At 45.4% G+C, this 19,784-nt stretch overlaps 1 protein-coding gene across 2 annotated transcripts in view; it reads left to right on the top strand.

Moving 5' to 3' along the window:
- The window catches only part of LOC122811896 (proto-oncogene tyrosine-protein kinase LCK-like), a 1,092,777-nt gene that overhangs the window by 323,871 nt on the left and 749,122 nt on the right, over positions 1 to 19,784 (top strand). The gene's annotated exons all lie outside the window — the stretch shown is intronic.

Genomic DNA, 19,784 nt, shown 5'->3' with positions numbered 1-19,784 from the left:
TGCCTTCTCAGGAGGTAGGCCAGGCTGAAGGGGCTTCTCAGGTAAATGTTCTTCCCTCTCTTCCCAAGGTAGTTAGAGCCTCTCCTTCTGTTTCCAAAACTTCTTTGAGAGGTAGGCCAAGTTTAGCTTCAGTGGGGCTTCTCCTAGCACTTCAGGTTCTGTGCCTAAGAAACATATGCTTAAAATGGCAGAAGATTTGATTACTATGATTAGAGGTTCTATGCCCCCCCTGATAAGAGGCCTAGGGTGGAACCTGAGTTTGATAGTTTTGAACAGTGTTCAGAGGCTTCTGAGTCTTCTGCGGAAGATTTGCAGGAGTATCCTCCTTATTCTGATTCTGATGTGGATGATTCCACTCCTACAGCTTCTCCTCCTGAGGATTTCTCATTTTCAGAGACTCTGCATTCCATGAGGGAGCACTTTAAATGGGAAGGCCAGGATTACTCTGATTCCAGGAAAAGGCTTAGGGAATTCTTGTTTTACCCCAGCATAGGCCCTTAGCTATACCTCCTGTGTTGAATGTGGTGGAAGATGTTTTGCAGAGGCTTCCCTGAACCCTGATTCTTTGCCTCCTGCTCCTGTTAAACCTGATAGGTACTATAGGGTGCCTGAAGCTCATAAGTATCTTTTAAGAGTCCTAGGGCAGACCCGGAAACTGTTTCTCAGGGACCTAAAGGTGTTAAGGCTCTGTGGTTAAAACCCTGTTCCCACTGATAAAGAGGCAAGGGCTTTGATAGATGGGGAAAGAAAGTGTATACTTCTTCCACTTTAGCCATGAGGCGTTGAATTGTCAGTTTCACATGCTAAAATATCAAAATTATCTCCTTTCACAACTGAAATCTAAGGTGGATGCTTTGGCGGAAGGTATTGAGTGTAAAGAGTTGCTGGATTTAGTTCATGTGTCTGAACAAGTGGGTAAGCATTCTTTGCAATGTGGTTTTGATGCTGTACAGGCCTCCTCGAGGGTGGCTGCCACTAGTTCTGTTCTTCGCAGGCATGCCTGGTTGAGGGATCAGAATTTAGCTGAGCATGTTAAGACAAGGATTTTGGATGCTCCTTTACAGTCTGATGTGTTGTTTGGTTCGCCTGTGGAAGCAGTTTTAAAGAAAATGGAGGACAAAGCTAAGTCTATGCAAACTGTTAAAGATTTTTTTGCAGGTGCAGCCACCGAAGTTTAGTAGAAATTGGCCTACTAAGGGATGGACATATCCTGCTTATGATTCCCAGTCTAGGGGTAGGTCTAGGCGTGGTAGGGGCAGAGCTCAAGGTTCTTTTAGGCCTAGAACAGGAGTTCACCTGCTCAGACTTCTGGTGAGGGCAGGGGTCAGTCCTTTCGTAAACAGACCCAATGACCTGCCTTTTCAGCTGCCAGTAGATTCTCGTCTGGCAGCTCCTTTGGGAGGAAGACTGTCTCTTTTCAAAGAAAATTGGGATTTAATTACTCAAGACAGATGGGTGTTGGATATCATTCACCACGGTTACAGGTTTTATTTCCATACATTGCCCCTTTCAAAGGCATGCCAGACGTTCCTCCTCCACAAAGGGAAGAGGCTCACAAGCAAATTTCTCTGTTACTCCAAATAGGGGCCATTCAGCCAGTCCCTGTATCAGAAAGGGGCCTAGATTTTATTCTCGCCTGTTCCTAGTACCAAAGAAGGGGAACACGTGGAGACCAATTTTGGATTTATCTATCCTCAACACTTATCTGGACATTCCCAAGTTCAAGATGTTGACGTTACAACAGCTTTTACCTCTGCTGGGCAAAGATCACTGGATGGTAACTTTAGATCTCAAGGAAGCTTACCTTCATGTGCCTATAAGACTAAGTTGCAGGAAGTATCTGCGTTTCGAGCTGGAAATTCTCATTATCAGTTCTCTGCATTGCCCTTTGGCTTATCTACTGCGCCCAGAGTATTCACAAAGGTTCTGGCTCCAGTGATAGCTTACTTCAGGCTAAAAGGAATTCAAATCTATCCTTACTTGGACGACTGCCTGATTCTGGCTCAAGAAAAGGAAGACCTTCTACAGCATCTGGAATATGTTATAGCAGTGCTAAGATGCCTAGGGTATTCTGTGAACGAAATAAAGTCCAGTCTAGTACCCTCTCAAGACATGTGCTTTCTGGGTGTGAGACTGAATACAGCAGCCCAGATGGCCTTTTAGCCCCGGACAAACACAAGAGTCTATCCCTTTACTTCCATCAACTATCTCATCAGTCCGTGCTGACTGCAAGGACAGTCCTTCAAACATTAGGGTTCATGGCATCTTGTATTCTGGTGCTTCCCAATGCCAAACTGCATATGAGGAAGCTGCAATGGTATCTCAAAAATGTATGGACACAGCACTGCCAGGATTTGGACACTGTCATTCAAATAATACCTTGCCTTCAAAAAGAATTTTTGTGGTGGGCTCAGGAATGTCACCTAAACAAGGGACTCTCTGTGACCCAGCCAGAGGCGAGTCAGATTTTAACGACAGATGCCTCGGACATTGCTTGGGGAGCTCATCTAAATGGAAAGTGGATACAAGACAAGGGGCCTGCCAGACTACAGCATCTACATATCAACATGAAGTTGATGTTAGCAGTCCAGTTTGCATTAATGGCTTTCAAGGAGTTACTTCTTCCAGGGCAGGTGTTGATTCTAACAGACAACACAACTGTCATGTGGTACATCAACAAACAAGGGGGAACACATTCTTATCCTCTATGCAGGCAAGCAATGATTTTATGGGAGACTGCGCTCAGCTTGCAACTAACTCTTCAGGCAAGGTTTCTGCCGGGAGCACAGAACTCCTTAGCAGATGTGTTAAGCAGACAAATCATGGATCCCCACGAGTGGAAACTGGATCTTCATGTATTTCAGCAATTGACAGTGTCATGGGGAACTCCAGACATAGATCTGTTAAGCTTCTCCACTAAACCACCAGCTGCCAAAGTTTTGCACAAAGGGGTTTCATCACACAGCTTGGAAAGTGGATGCTCTTTCTTTCAGTTGGAAAAATCTTCATGTGTATGCCTTTCCACCTCTGCCTCTTCTTCCAAAGGTGCTCTTAAAGGTCAGACAAGACAAGCCAAGGATGATTTTAATAGCTCCAGATTGGCCTCGGCAACACTGGTACCCACTACTGAGGAGTCTGGTGAAGCCTCCATGGCCTTTACCTTTGATTCCACATCTGTTATCTCAGAAGGACGGTCATCTGCTCAATGTCAAGCTTCACTCTCTTCATCTAACAGCCTGGCATATTCTGTGTTGAAACACAGCAGGTCTCAACTTCCTCAACAAGTTTTAAATGTGATTATGGAAGCTAGAAGACCTAGTACAAGGAAAGTGCACGAGAAAAATGGAAGAGGTTTTTATTTTGGAGTACAGCAAAGAATTTGGAGATTTCTGAGCCTAATTTGAGTGTGGCTCTTCAATATCTTACTGAGTTATTGGACAAAGGTTTGTCCTTCTCTTCCATTAAGATTCATGCTGCAGCAATTTCAGCTCACTATGATTGTGACCCACCATTGTTTTCGCATCCTTTGTTCAAGCAGTTTCTTAGAGGGCAAAGAATATAAGACCCCACGTAGAGCTCCTACTCCTGCTTGGGATCTCAATTTTGTGTTGGAAAAACTTACTCTACAACCTTTTGAGCCTGCGGCTACTGCTGAATTGAAATACTTGTCATGGAAGACTGCTTTTCTGTTGGCTATTACTTCTGCAAGAAGGGTGTCTGAGTTGCAGGCCCTTATGGCAGTAGAGCCCTTATTGATTTTCCATAAGGATAGGGTATCATTACGTACTAATCCTTCCTTTATGCCTAAGGTGGTTTCTAGTGTGGCTTTAAACCAAACTATTCATTTGCCTACTTTTATGCAGACCCCCAAAATAAAGGGAAAAGATTTTGCACACTTTAGATGTACACAGGCAATTGCGTTATTATTTAAGCAGGACTAAGGATTTTAGGCAGTCTCAGCAGTTGTTTGTTTCTTTTGCTTTGAGTTCAAGAGGGCAAGCCTGTGTCAAAACAAACTATTTCTAGGTGGATTGGGTTTTGCATTGCATTTTGTTATTCCCATCATGGCAAGGAGATTCCAGCTGGGATTAGGCCTCATTCCACTAGGGCTACTGCCACTTCAACAGCATTTCTAAGGGGTGGCAACTATGATATTTTTGAGGCAGCTACTTGGAGTACAGTGCATACTTTCTCTAAGCATTATCACCTTCCTCTCTACTCTAAGTCTAGGGCTGGTTTTGCCACAGCTATTTTGCAAGGCATGTTGTCAGCTCCTGCTTCTTTATGATTTGCCAGCCTCCCTTACCTCTGCTTTGGGATTCTACCCAATAGTTAGGACTGCAGCAATGTGGAATGATGAACATAGTACAGTTTTGTAACTACCATAAATGTAGATGTTCGAGAATCCACATTGCTGCGGTCCAATTCTCCCTTCTTCCCCTCTTTGTTTAGGGGTGGTTGTGTAGGTGAGGTTATATGCTGATATTTTTGTATATATTTTTGTATATATTGTACATATTTTTTGGTGCAGGTATATTGGGCCTTGTCTTTTTAGGGTCTTCTGACATCTGGGGCAAGAAAAGACTGAGGATATGACGTCGGTCATGCGCATTAGTACCCTGACGTACTGACGTCAGTCTAATGCGCCCTGACCGACGTCAGCCATATACTCTGGTATTCGGGCCGACTGGACAGCGGACTACCCAATAGTTAGGACTGCAGCAATGTGGATCCTCGAACATCTACATTTATGGTAGGTACAAAACTGTACTTTTTGAGGTATCACCAGTTTTCAGCAAAAGAATGAATAAGTTTATGTTTGTCACTAGCAGAAAACAGAGCTGAAGTAATGTGCAGGAAAAGGGGGAGAGGAATTTTTATGACTTATGGACTGGGATCCCAACTGGAAGGATACTGACTTATACAAAGAAGACTGAATGTCTACGTCTATACAAATGAGGACAGAAATGCAGTGAATGCCTTATATCTTTCAGCAGCAGATATATTAACTAGTTTAGATAGACAGAAGACCAAAGAAAGGAAAATGAATACTTCAAACCTGTCTCCCAAGCAAAAATAGTACAAAAGCTGATCAAAAAAGATTTAGGTTACTGAGTGAGGTACAACTCATTGAGAATAATCCCATTTGATTCATAGGTAATTACTAAGATTGCTGCCAATAAGGATTATTTTAAGCCAGCCAATTTATTTTTTTCAAAGATGAGATTCAAACTGTGTACTCTGTGTATCTTAGGTAAATACCTTAACCATTATGCCAGCCCCCAACCTTGAAATTGTTTAATAAAGTCACTTACATTAAACTTAACCCCCCGGATTCATGAAGCTCGGCGCAAGGCCAGTGTAAGGCTTGCGCCGGCCGTGCGGCGTATATATGGAGTAGTAGCGCCATATGCATATTAATGAAGGCGTGCAGCCACCACAGCCACGTGCATAGGAAACATGCGCGAGTGCATGGGACGTACCGAAGTTGCGGAGGGAGGCGTGTCAATGTCGGCTGTCGATGAGCAACCTAAACTGCTGAATAGTATAGTCCACCTGCAGTAATATTCGCAACTATCAGTGTCCGTGGAGACTGAAACATATACAAGGCATGCAAGATAGTCCCTGCGAACAGAAAATGAAGAAGCAAATACAAATGCACGATAGGGAATAACAGGTCCCTACCCTTGAACAAATGACAGAAAAACCGTGTGCCCATGGTCCAACGTAGTGTTTATAGCTATACCATGTGGAAGTGAAACATATCATATGTTAGGGCGCCGCCAGGAGGTACGTCCAGCCCAATGGAGAGGATCACCAGCTGACCCATAATGTGAGGGAGGGTACATAGCTGTGCAGATGTGTCCATAACAAAATACACGAGGAGAAATGTAGATATATGTAGTGACTGTCATGTCCGAATCATATCCCACAAGGGATGTAATAGTCACATACAAAAGGTATGTCTGTATCCCACATAACAAATGTGATAGGGAATAGAATACACATGTAAACGAATCAGGAGCATAGAAACAGCTACAACAATAAGGACACATGTAGGCGAAAGGAACAGTATGACCCATTACCATCGACTAAGAATACCACCTGTCCCACTTTGTGGCGACAGTACCGCTGCGACCAGATGTGTCCTGACACAAGCATGTAAACATGGCAAATGTGCAGAGATTATAGGACATAATTATCCCTCAGGCGTCATGTAATAGTGGCATTAAACAGTTGTTCTCCACACGTATATTACATAAATGTCATAAGAAAAAGAATAAGCCACTGAAATGCTACAAGACTAAAGCTTAGATATAGGCAAGAGTTGTAAGTTCTATCTGCTGAACTGACCATGGGTATGTGTCGGCATGGAAAATGTGTTGTGTCCACCGCAAATGTTACATTGCGGCCAATTGAAAAGGTGGAAACAGTACCGTAGACTGTGGGGAGGCATTGTCCACAACAGTCAGATATGTGGAAGGAATAGCATGGACATCAGAAAAGGTGCCATCCCCCCAATGAGTACAACAGGTGTGCAAATCCCGGGAGTCATCAGTAGAAGCCAAACTAGTATGTGACACAGCCGAAAGGGTAGTACCCGGGTATACCAACTAAGTAACGAAAGTGAAGTATGGGCGTGTACCTATGTGTGTGAGGTATAGCACATGGGAAGCAAACATGGCAGGGTAGTCCACACAACCATAAAGGTACCCGACACCTGTAGGGCAGTCAATGTGCTACTCTGGTCGTGTCATGGCCCAACAACAAAAGTAGTGCGCTATCAGATGTGAGTAATTTGCATGTGAGGGGTGGATGGGTAATGGTAAAACCCGCAAAGGTGATACTGTGTCGTATGCAGAAAAGGTGAACCAAAGGTATAGGAGGGGGCAGCGGGTGAAGTGGACATAAACACAAACACATGGAGAAACAGCTGCAAGACGAGCAGACAGGCCATAGTGTAGAACACAATCCCACAAACATATGTATCATGGAAATGTGCGATCAAAATGTATAGATATGTCACCGTCACATACCCACAGGTTGGTCCTGATGGAACTGGCCATAACAAATGCAACACACCTGGCTGCATAATGGGCTACCCAGCATACCCTCCACATCACACAACCCAGCCCCATAACAGAACGTCCACCAAATCCACCCGTATGTGGCCCACTGGTCCGTTGCAGACACAGCTACACATACCGACACCTACGCATATGTAGTAGGTATTGTCACCCTAGGCAGTGTCAGGATAGCAAACAATGTATTCCCTGCATCTTAAACACCCTGCACATTTTCATAAAGCCAAAATACATTTCGATATCGTTTCTGTGTGGAATGGTCCAATTTCTGGAATATCCCTTATGGGATAAGTAACCTGTGTAAATAGTAGAATGGGTATGATGACAAGATGTCCAATCTTGTACATATCTGGACACAAGTCAGAACGTGAAGTACAGGTCCAAGACACTGTCCAGACCTGAGTGGTCATGCATAACCCAGTACCCAGGATAAAACACCTTCCTGTGATGCACGTGTCCCCACACAAATATGCGGGAAAATATATTGCACACTCGCATAGTGGCAAACGGCAGAAGGGTGAGTAAGACGCCTGACATTAACAGGAGAACCCTGATGAAGTGTGAGGGATACCTAGTGTGTGCCGGCGTGACCGACCATACCTGACAACCCGTGTGAGTTAGATATCTGGACAGAGCTGTGACTACAAGTGAGACAAAGGTACAACAGCAGGTACAATATGCAAAGATAGCTGTTAGAAGTTATTCATGTATGTGCAGTCTGAGTACCCAGGAAGTCCACTGGGCGAAGAAGTGCCCAGTAACAGTGGAGGCCCGGGTAGAAAAGCCCCACAAGCAATACAAGGAAATAAAGGCTACATAATGTTAAAGGTAAAATACAAGAGTAAAAGGCATACAGTCAGGAAATACACATGCACAACATGTGCATAATAAGACAGTGCAAATCCAGAGTTTGTAGTGGTAATACAGAAATGTACAACAATGACATACTGGGAGTCAAGTGAGTGTCAGCTAAGTCTAGTTAAGCTGGAGGGTAGAGAGGAGCAGGAGTATGGAGAGCTCAGAGGAGTGAGATCCGTAGAATGTATAACAGGCGCAAGCAGGAATATATCCATGTGGATGGATAAACATAGATATATCATAGAATGACAGTTTGCACAATGGCATTAATGTCTGGAGTATGAAGTCTGAAACTCAACTGTCTGCCAGCACGTCCCGACATCTGTCCCTAATGCCGAGCTACTGCTGTGCCAGAACACAACAGCGTATTACAAAGGTTTGTACCATATCACTCAACTATCCAGATATTCGCAGAATGACCTGAGTGTTGGCTCATAGTGTTGTGTGCCTCCGACAACCTACGTCTGTCCGGTAAATAGGTGTGGATTGACGTCACGAAATAATGAGCATTAAGTATAGCACTCCACATCCCGCAGAAGAGTCATGACAATGCAAAACCTAGTATTCTATCAACGTTGTAAGCTTGTAAGGAAACTAGTTAAAATGTGTCCCTCTTACTCTCCCCATCATGTAGGGTTTGCACAGATTTGTTGCTCAAAGAGGTCGAGAGGTATGGTCCGTACATATGTACAGTAACAAGCCATGACATTTGTGTAATGTACAACTGCATACCTGTAGTCACAACATGTCCAAGAAAATAATCCGCATATGAATGAATACAGGTAATAGTCAAATGTGAATGGGAACCCCCCCCCTCACCGTGGAGTATGGACCGTAACAACCCCACCCATAATATGTACAGCCAACAGAATAAGCTCCTGATAGGTGCCCAAACACATATGTCTATACATACAGGTAAAATGTTCATAATAGGGAGATGCTCCCTGTCCACATGCTTCGTCTGACATTTGAACTCGGCCAGGGAAGTTCCGTTCACCAGGCGGACAAGCCCATACCCAGATCACTACATGAACACCCTGACAATCAGAAATGTGTATGTGATACGACTATATGCCCTGGTGTTCTGCATATCCTCGGAGTGATTAACAATGCAGCTGGGGTCCACAGCAGTAGGCAATACGGAATGTGTAATATGTAGTACCACGTTTCCCACAGCAGGGGAATGGATGCCTGTGTTGTAAGTGAAGCGGTGAGGCATATGTTGATGTAGCTAAGTACTATGGGTATGCATATCAATGAGTCAGAACAGCAACAGGATACTGTTTCCGGCATCCGTCCAACATGAATGCAGTCCCGGTTGACGTACGACCACTGCAGATATCCCTGTAAAGTGTAATGAATGCGTTCGTGCTGTACACCCAATTAAATACGTAAAGGTGAACCGTGTGTTTCACACCAGTCCGTAAACCAGACTACAGATGAGTAAGTGTTATGGTCAGATGTATGAAAGGCCGCGCAAGCACACATTTATTAAACAGATGTAACCCACAACATGTAAATGCAAGTGCGTCTGTGCGTGTGTGATCCGCTCACAGCATAGTAAATGAATGCTGTTTCCCCCACGTTAGATATACATGGCTCAAACCTGTTAACACCATAAAGTATGAAACCAGACAAAGGCATGCAAACTACTGGCACAAATAGGGACAAACCCCAGATATGTGCTAGAACAAACATAGAAAGTGGATAGAATAACAGGTGTGTCAGTAGCATGGATTCTCTGAAGGGTATACAGTCGTAACCTGAACTGCTTGCCAGTATTTCCCAATGTAAGTCTTAAATGAAATGCCACTACATTGCCAGATAGACACAAGTTTATGAAAAACACACCGAAGATAAAGAGGCAACCAGCTGTACATTCTGCGACAATCTGTACAGTGGAAAGGTATGGTATGGATATAGATATATGTGTATACACATAATCCACAGACGTAAACCAATGCAAATTATGAAATGAGGACTGTACATGTATATATGTATACACAACAAACATATGTCCCGTAGATATGACATATGTACATAAATAGGCCACGGCATAGCTAATATGGGTAGACAAACAGACATGCACGAAAGGTGAATAAACCGCTGCCTTCCAAACCATTGGCCAGAAAGTGACAATCCAGCAAGTTCTACACTTTAAACATGCATATAGGTGTCCATTGCAGGACCCCAAAAATTGATCCATATGTAGTGTCAACCATCATTGATGCAAAATAAGTGACCTCAGCAAATATGATATAGCTGTACATGCAACAGTAGCAGGTGCAAGGATAATGACACATGTGTCGATAGAATGTATGACGTACGAACTGATATCCGGAGAGTGGGGAGTGCATATAAGTGTCTCCACACTTTAGTACCGCTCACATTAAACATGTGTAATGGGTACTGTGGAGGGGTGTCAGGTATGGGAATCATGGGTATGCAGAAATGGGCCTAGGTGTTGTTTGGCAGAGATTTAGTAGGCCCGCCCCATGGGAGTGATGTGGGTATAGCACATGCCTATATTCTCAATAATGGGGCAAACCATCCACTACATATTGTGTAAACCATTGTGGGAATATGTAGGGCCCTATATCAGTGTCATGTAGGCGATTATCATGGATGGACATGCGTACAACCAAGATGGTAACCATAACTTGCAAACTGTCAGAATAAGACAGCTGCACTAAGGCATAGTACATGAAATACAAATAGGGACTATATTAGATATACCCCAGACAAAGTCAGAACGTTGATAGAATACTGGCGTAGCCAGGAATATGAATGTTATGAGTGTTACTAATTATGACATAGAAATGTCAGTCACTATTATCTAACTGCACAGTTCATAATGCCTTGCCAGTAATTTACCAGAAAGGCACATTACTATGACAAATGTAACAAGAGCAAAGGTCAAACGTCAGGGCATTTAACCATTATGTGTACAGGTTAGGGGTATGAAGGTAACCTGTCCAAAATACATGTACAGAACTAGTGATACTAGGTGGACAGGTGAGAAGAAAGACATCAGGACAATTGACAAAACATGTACAAGTCATATGCATGTACTCCGACAAATGTGAATGACAACGTATGCCCTGTGAAAGTCAATGTGGAAGGTTAATAGACTCAAAAGAAATGTGTCCCTCAGGGTGTCATGCAGTGTCACCGTTACAATGTCCATTCCCCCATACTCGTACATGAGCTCTGCCACTGACGGAAAGCGCAAATACCGGCGTACACATACGGTACATGATAGACTAATTAGTGTGGATAAGCAGCTGTTGGCCTGTGTGAGGAATACAACCCTCTGGGTGGTGTGTCCTGCAATATAAATGTAATGGCATGTGGCCTGTGATGCCGCCATACAGTGTGTGTATTGGTGTCAGAAAGTTGATATCTTGTATCAGACACATACTCCGCAACTGTACAGATTTATGCAGAATGTGCAGAGTTCTGCCTCATATGTTTGGTGTGTTCCACGTAACATCAGTACCATTCTGGCAAATTCCTGATAACTGAAGTCATGAAATAATGGCAAACATTTGAATTTAAGACACCAAATCCGTCAGAAAAGTCATACTAATGCAAAACCTATTATTGTGTCAACTATCTACGTTTGTAAGAGCAATATGTCAATACTGCCCCTATGTGTTCCACTATCAGTTAAGGCTTTGTAAAGATGTTTGCTCTAGGAGGTGGAGTGGTATGATTAGAAACAGATACATGTGTGAGGAAACAGCATTATTGACTGCAAGATAACACAGAAGGTATGAAAAGCGCTGCAGTAGGACGTTCAGTACTGTCCACAGGTATGTGCTGACATGTCAAATGATGCAGAAGTCTACAAGAAGTACCTATAGGGCTGTCACCTTTACAAATGATGATAGTGGGACATATCCACAGCCATGCACATAGCACAAATAGACATACACACAGCAAAACTAGGCCATGATACATGAAGCCTCCGGCGTGTACGAGTAGAGTGAGAGTACAGCAAGGATAGATGTCTGCCAAGCTATACAGCAAATGCCTGTAAGGGCATGTAACACCGCCCGTAACACAGACGTTGCATGGACAATGTTGGGATTTGCAACATACCCCATTGTTATGTGAATGCTATGCAAATATGCGATACATGAAACAGTCAGCTGTCCATGCAAGAGCAGAGTTATGGGCAGAAAATATATATATATATATATATATATATATATATATATATATATATATATATCTATATATATATATATATATATATATATATATATAGATACAGACATACACACACAGACACACACAGACACACACACACATGGCAGGATTGTGAGCAGAACACGAACGTAACCACTGTACCACACAACAGCATTATGCAATGACAGAACATGCAACCGTGAGTAGTAGATCACGGAAATCACACAGGCATACATCTAGCCTGTAGATAGCGGCATCAAAGGCAAAGATGCCGCACAGATGTTATGGTGAGTGAATACTGTAAAAGCAATGTACTGTTGTCATGCAGCTGGAAACACACACACACACACTTGGCGGGGCTGGGAATCGAACTTACACCTAACTACCCTATCACACTACAGCATGACGCATTTACAGAACGCGCTACTGAGATTACTAAACACAGCAGACCCACAGGCATTCTTCTAGGTGCGTGTCAACATCCGCAAAGGCAAAGACGTCAGCAGGATATATCTGTGGTGTGAAGCGTCTAAAAGCATAACCTGAGTCCCCAGGTGGACGGGAGCATGCACACACAAACACACACACACACACACACACACACACACACACACACACACACACACACACACACACACACACTTGGCAGGGCTGGGAATCGAACTTACACCTAACTACCCTATCACACTACAGCATGACGCATTTACAGAATGCGCTACCGAGATTACTAAACACAGCAGACCCACAGGCATTCTTCTAGGTGCATGTCAACATCCGCAAAGGCAAAGATGTCAACAGGATATATCTGTGGTGCGAAGTGTCTAAAAGCATAACCTGAGTCCCCAGGCAGACGGGAGCATGCACACACACACAAACACACACACACAAACACTCACACACAGACACACACACTTGGCAGGGCTGGGAATCGAACTTACACCTAACTACCCTATCACACTACAGCATGACGCATTTACAGAACGAGCTACCGAGATTACTAAACACAGCAGTCCCACAGGCATTCTTCTAGGTGCGTGTCAACATCTGCAAATGCCAGGACGCCGGCAGGGATTGTATAGACAGTGTACGATCAGACATAGTACTGTCCCACGGTAGACGTATACAACCACATGGCAGTGGTGTACTCGGGGCAACTATACATGTATGGAGCACTACAACAACAATACATAGACACAGTACGCACCACAGACAGTACACCCTTCCAGATAGTCACCCAGTGTGTACTCGGTAGGCATCCATCTTGATGTTGAAGATGGAAATCTGTTGCCTGAATGACCACCATGGCAATACAGGATGTCAATGGCCATACCCATGCACAGAGGGACATCACCAACACAAGGTGTCACTGGCCATGGCCGCACACCTGGTAATATACGTCAGTTCGGACTGTACTGTGTGTCTATCTACACAACGGCGTACTGGGCATGCTCACACACTTAGCTGTTGCAAACGGCTGTCTTGCATACAGATGGAGTGTAAACACAGAAGGTCTCAGTTTGGACTGTACCGTGTGTCCATCTACACAACTGCGTACATGGACTGTACTGTCTGTCCATCTACACAACAGCATACTGGGCATGCTCACACACTTAGCTGTTGCAAAGGCCTGTCGTGCATGCAGATGGAATGTACACACAGAAGGGCACAGTACAGAAGGGCACAGTAAGGTATAACTGTCCTCACTCACAGGGCGGTCACACATGCAGTGACCTGTACACACACAGCTGCCATCACAGCTGTCACAGGTGCAGGTTACACACGTATACACTGCAGTGTACACTGTAGCTGTCAAGTCATCACCATGTCGTTGGTGCAGCACTACAGCCTTACAGTACCACAACACCATGTGACACATGACCACTGGGCTGTGCAGAGGTGTACACCAGCTGTACAGAGTACACATGTACCAATAGGGATCCAACAGGTGTTATGCATTGCAATGATACCAGTATACATGAACAGGTCGGCTCAAGACATACCGGCACTTACAGCTGTGACATGACTGTTGCTGTACACCAATGAACCTGCGTCTGGATATGTCATACATGTGATTGTGTGGATGTGTGCATGGACTGCACACACAACACATACATACATAGCCTTTGATGTACCTCGTGCATAACAGTGGCCTAATCAATGCTACACACACAAATGGAAGGTGGGTCCATGTCTGTTTAATGCTCACACTACAGGGGGTAGCAATGTTGACCGGGACATATACCCTTGTACTGGTCACCTGTGACACCCATGATATCATACCACAGTACATGTGTTATGTATGTCAACACACATGTCCAACAATAGCAATGCATACAAACATGGCAACAGGAGACACATGTGACATCTGTACTGTTCATGCAGCAACCTGTCATCATATGGCAGGTGTATCATTCCCAGCACTGCCATGTGTGTCTGAATGTGTGACCAGAGATGCCACATATCGCGGGGAATATGTCCCAGTTGTTACACATCCCTGTACACCGTTGTAGAGATCTGTACATACGTCAGTGTGGGAAGCATGACGTCGGCCGGTGTGGTGAATCACACACGTCAGCTGTCCGTATACACATGTGTGGTCACCACAGTGTGTGTGTGTCTGTATGTATGTCTGGTGCTTGGTGTGAGGGTGTATGTTAATATACGGTGAGAAATTATCACTAACCCCACGTGGTGACTAACCCATAATGGTGATGCAGTGCACTACCCTGTTGATGCCATAGGTCCCAGCCATACTGGATACCTGTGCATGTTCCTTCTCTGTGACACATTGTGTGGGTGCATAGTACTGTGAGGGTGATGACCACATAGGCAAGGGTCCCCACCTGCACACTATGGGGTGTGTGTTATAGTGTTGTACACCCCGTGAATGTGGCCATGTTCCCGTACTGTTACAGGGTCCTACTGCTGCACAGTGTGGCCTCCAGCTACCAAGTGACACCTCACATCATCATTGGCCAGACCACTGTGTACAACCCCTGCACCATGTCACCATACCTGTAATGTGTCTGCTATATATGTCGCATCTCTGTCCAATGTAGCCTGTGGCACTGACAACATGCGTCAGGTGCAGTATATGTGCGGACATCTGTGTCATATTGGTGTTTCCAGCAGTCAAGTTGAGGGTACATGTAGCATGCTGATATTGCCAGATGTGCCTGTGAGTAATCCACAGTTACATGTGGGGGACTGCAAACAATGCTGCCTGTAGGCACATGCAAGTACACCATAGGAGGGAACCAGGGTATTACAACCAACATGGTGCTACAGATGTAACCGAGACACATACCGTGAACACATCACAATGCATGCTGCACCTGCACTACATGGTATGCATGTCGACAGTACACAACCTATGTCACATACACATCTCTCAGTATTCACACACAACCACTGCAACATACACATCACTCACTATGCATACACAGGTAATATTACATACACCTCTCATTATTCTGTTCACCCTGTGCATCAGAATATTTGTGCATAACCCTGCACCGATGGTGTGGATGACAGGGATGCAGCACAGGCTTCATCATATGCACAGGGTGATATGTTTGCCAGGGGCATAGGCTGCACCAATGGATAACATCATGTGTGTGTGTGTAGCCGGTGAGTTGATTGGACATGTCTGTTCAGAATGCATGTGGATGTTGTGGAGCCCTACAGTTGTGTTTGCTAATGTGTATGTGTGTACACAGTTCTGCCATTTGTGAGGCCTACACGGGGTATAATTGACAGCCCCAGATTGTACAGAGCAGGTTGTACAGCTCACTGTGTCCATCCATGGCCACGTGACCTGTGTCTGCCTGGGGTTGCACGGGCACTACCAGGTGGAGGTACAGAGTGGCTACTGTCCGACGACACATGTCTGCTGGAACCATGTCCCCGCTGAGAAGACCAGGGCCACATCCATGTGGCCTGCTGTGTCCTGGTGTTGACAGTGCACTGCTACAGGCACTATGGGAGCGGGCATGTGAGGTGGCACACTCACGTCAACCTACACTAGGTGGTGTTGCTGGCCTACGTCCACGTGGCCTACGCCTCACTCCTACCAGATGTTCCAGCACAGACAGCTCCCGCTCATGGATTGCCATGCCTCGGTCAAGGATTCTGACCATTTCACCCAATCACCTATCCAGAACATCAGCAATCTGCTGTTGAGCATTTGCCAATGCCTGGATGTTGTCATTTAGGGTATGGATAGCAGCCCTCTGCAGCCTCTGCCCTTCTCTGTTCTGCTGTTCAGCACGTGCCTGTGCTGCCATTACAGTCTGGAACATGTGTCTGGTGATGCCAGCTGCTGTGCTCTGTCCTGCAGGTGCATGTCTGCCAGAGGTCCTCCTACAAGCAGCACCAGCCATATGCCTGTGTGTCAGATCTGCAGTCATTACACTGACACCATGGTGTGTAGACACACCTTCTGTAGCCACCACACTTTCCTGTTCCACGCTAACAGATGCTGACTGTCCTTCCTCTATGGCCACTGGTGATGTGGTATGTGTTGGCAACAGAACTGTGTGCGGGGAAGAGGGGGACATAGCTGGGATGGTAACCATTGGCACAGATTCAGCCCCTGACAACCCTGCCTGCACCTCATGCATATGTTCATCACCACTAGTATATGTGGGGACACTAACATCAGATGGACCGCAGGAGGGTAACGCACCTACATCACCTGTGAATGCAAAGAAATACTGTAAAGTACAATAGACACAGACACAGACACACACACAGACACACACACACACACACACACACACACACACACACAGACACACACACAGACACAGACACACACACACACACAGACACACACACAGACACACACACACACACACACACACACACACACACACACACACACACACAGAAACACACACACAGACACACACAGACACACAGACACACAGACACACACACACAGACACACACACACACACACACACACACAGACACACACAGACACACAGACACACACAGACACACACACACAGACACACACACACACAGCCACAAACACAGACACACACACACAAACACAGACACACACACACACAAACAGAGACACACACAGACACACCATGCATGTGATTTGTCAGATGGCATGCAGCATGCCTGTGATACAGCAGAGGGCATGCAGCTCAGACATTAATAGTGTTAGTAAGCATACTTCCCTGGGGTGCACACTATGGCAAGCAGGTGTCATATCAGTAGCCATGCAGTTCACACAATCATGGTAGTATGCATGCATCCCCGTGATACACCATGTGGCCCAGAACAGGATAACAGTACATATGGCTGACGTGACCTTGACATGTAATCTGCTGACATGTGCATTAACATACATACATGTCTGACACAATGTTGTCCTGACACATGTACAGCATCATAATGGGCTTCACATTGCAGTGTTGTGTGTATGCCCTACAGATAGAATGCACATGGCAGTGGTGTACTCGGGGCAACTATACATGTATGGAGCACTACAACAACAATACATAGACACAGTACGCACCACAGACAGTACACCCTTCCAGATAGTCACCCAGTGTGCACTCGGTAGGCATCCATCTTGATGTTGAAGATGGAAATCTGTTGCCTGAATGACCACCATGGCAATACAGGATGTCAATGGCCATACCCATGCACAGAGGGACATCATCGACAGAAGGTGTCACTGGCCATGGCCGCACACCTGGTAATATACGTCAGTTCGGACTGTACTGTGTGTCTATCTACACAATGGTGTACTGGGCATGCTCACACTCTTAGCTGTTGAAAGGGCTGTCTTGCATACAGATGGAGTGTAAACACAGCAGGTCTCAGTTTGGACTGTACCGTGTGTCCATCTACACAACTGCGTACATGGACTGTACTGTCTGTCCATCTACACAACAGCATACTGGGCATGCTCACACACTTAGCTGTTGCAAAGGCCTGTCGTGCATGCAGATAGAATGTACACACAGAAGGGCACAGTACAGAAGGGCACAGTAAGGTATAACTGTCCTCACTCACAGGGCGGTCACACATGCAGTGACCTGTACACACACAGCTGCCATCACAGCTGTCACAGGTGCAGGTTACACATGTATACACTGCAGTGTACACTGTAGCTGTCAAGTCATCACCATGTCGTTGGTGCAGCACTACACAGCCTTACAGTACCACAACACCATGTGACACATGACCACTGGGCTGTGCAGAGGTGTACACCAGCTGTACAGAGTACACATGTACCAACAGGGATCCAACAGGTGTTATGCATTGCAATGATACCAGTATACATGAACAGGTCGGCTCAAGACATACCACGGCACTTACACAGCTGTGACACATGACTGTTGCTGTACACCAATGAACACACGTCTGGATATGTCATACATGTGATTGTGTGGATGTGTGCATGGACTGCACACACAACACATACATACATAGCCTTTGATGTACCTCGTGCATAACAGTGGCCTAATCAATGCTACACACACAAATGAAAGGTGGGTCCATGTCTGTTGAATGCTCACACTACAGGGGGTAGCAATGTTGACCGGGACATATACCCTTGTACTGGTCACCTGTGACACCCATGATATCATACCACAGTCCATGTGTTATGTATGTCAACACACACGTCCAACAATAGCAATGCATACAAACATGGCAACAGGAGACACATGTGACATCTGTACTGTTCATGCAGCAACCATGCATGTGCTGTGGCCGATGTCTGTAACATAGTTGCACCTAACTACAACATGCAGTCGCAATGCAGACCCATCATTGACACCTGTATACGGTGACATACAAACAGCACGTATGGAGGGATGTGTGTACATAAAGTGGTAAACCACCTGTGTAGATGTATGTGTGCAGGGGGTGGCTCACAGTTGTGTCACACACCATTCTATCATGCCATGTGCAAACAGTACGCTATGTCGCTGTTACGTGACGGTGCTGACATAATGCATACACAGCGGTCAGGTGTTACCAACTATATGTCACATGGCACCTGTAACACCTACAACCTCCCATGTGCATATAGCAGCACATTTGCCAGATATAGCGTTGGTACACATAATGCAATCGATACCGCTGCATGTCTATCAAATGTGTCATCATATGGCAGGTGTATCATTCAAAGCACTGCCATGTGTGTCTGAATGTGTGACCAGAGATGCCACATATCGCGAGGAATATGTCCCAGTTGTTACACATCCCTGTACACCGTTGTAGAGATCTGTACATACGTCAGTGTGGGAAGCATGACGTCGGCTGGTGTGGTGAATCACACACATCAGCTGTCCGTATACACATGTGTGGTCACCACAGTGTGTGTGTGTCTGTATGTATGTCTGGTGCTTGGTGTGAGGGTGTATGTTAATATACAGTGAGAAATTATCACTAACCCCACGTGGTGACTAACCCGTAATGGTGATGCAGTGCACTACCCTGTTGATGCCATAGGTCCCAGCCATACTGGATACCTGTGCATGTTCCTTCTCTGTGACACATTGTGTGGGTGCATAGTACTGTGAGGGTGATGACCACATAGGCAAGGGTCCCCATCTGCACACTATGGGGTGTGTGTTATAGTGTTGTACACCCCGTGAATGTGGCCATGTTCCC

Source organism: Protopterus annectens, chromosome 1.part1 (assembly GCF_019279795.1).
Source record: "Protopterus annectens isolate FY-2018-M chromosome 1.part1, PAN1.0, whole genome shotgun sequence".
Lineage (NCBI taxonomy): Eukaryota > Metazoa > Chordata > Ceratodontiformes > Protopteridae > Protopterus > Protopterus annectens.
This window is presented reverse-complemented; position numbering and strand designations above follow the sequence as displayed.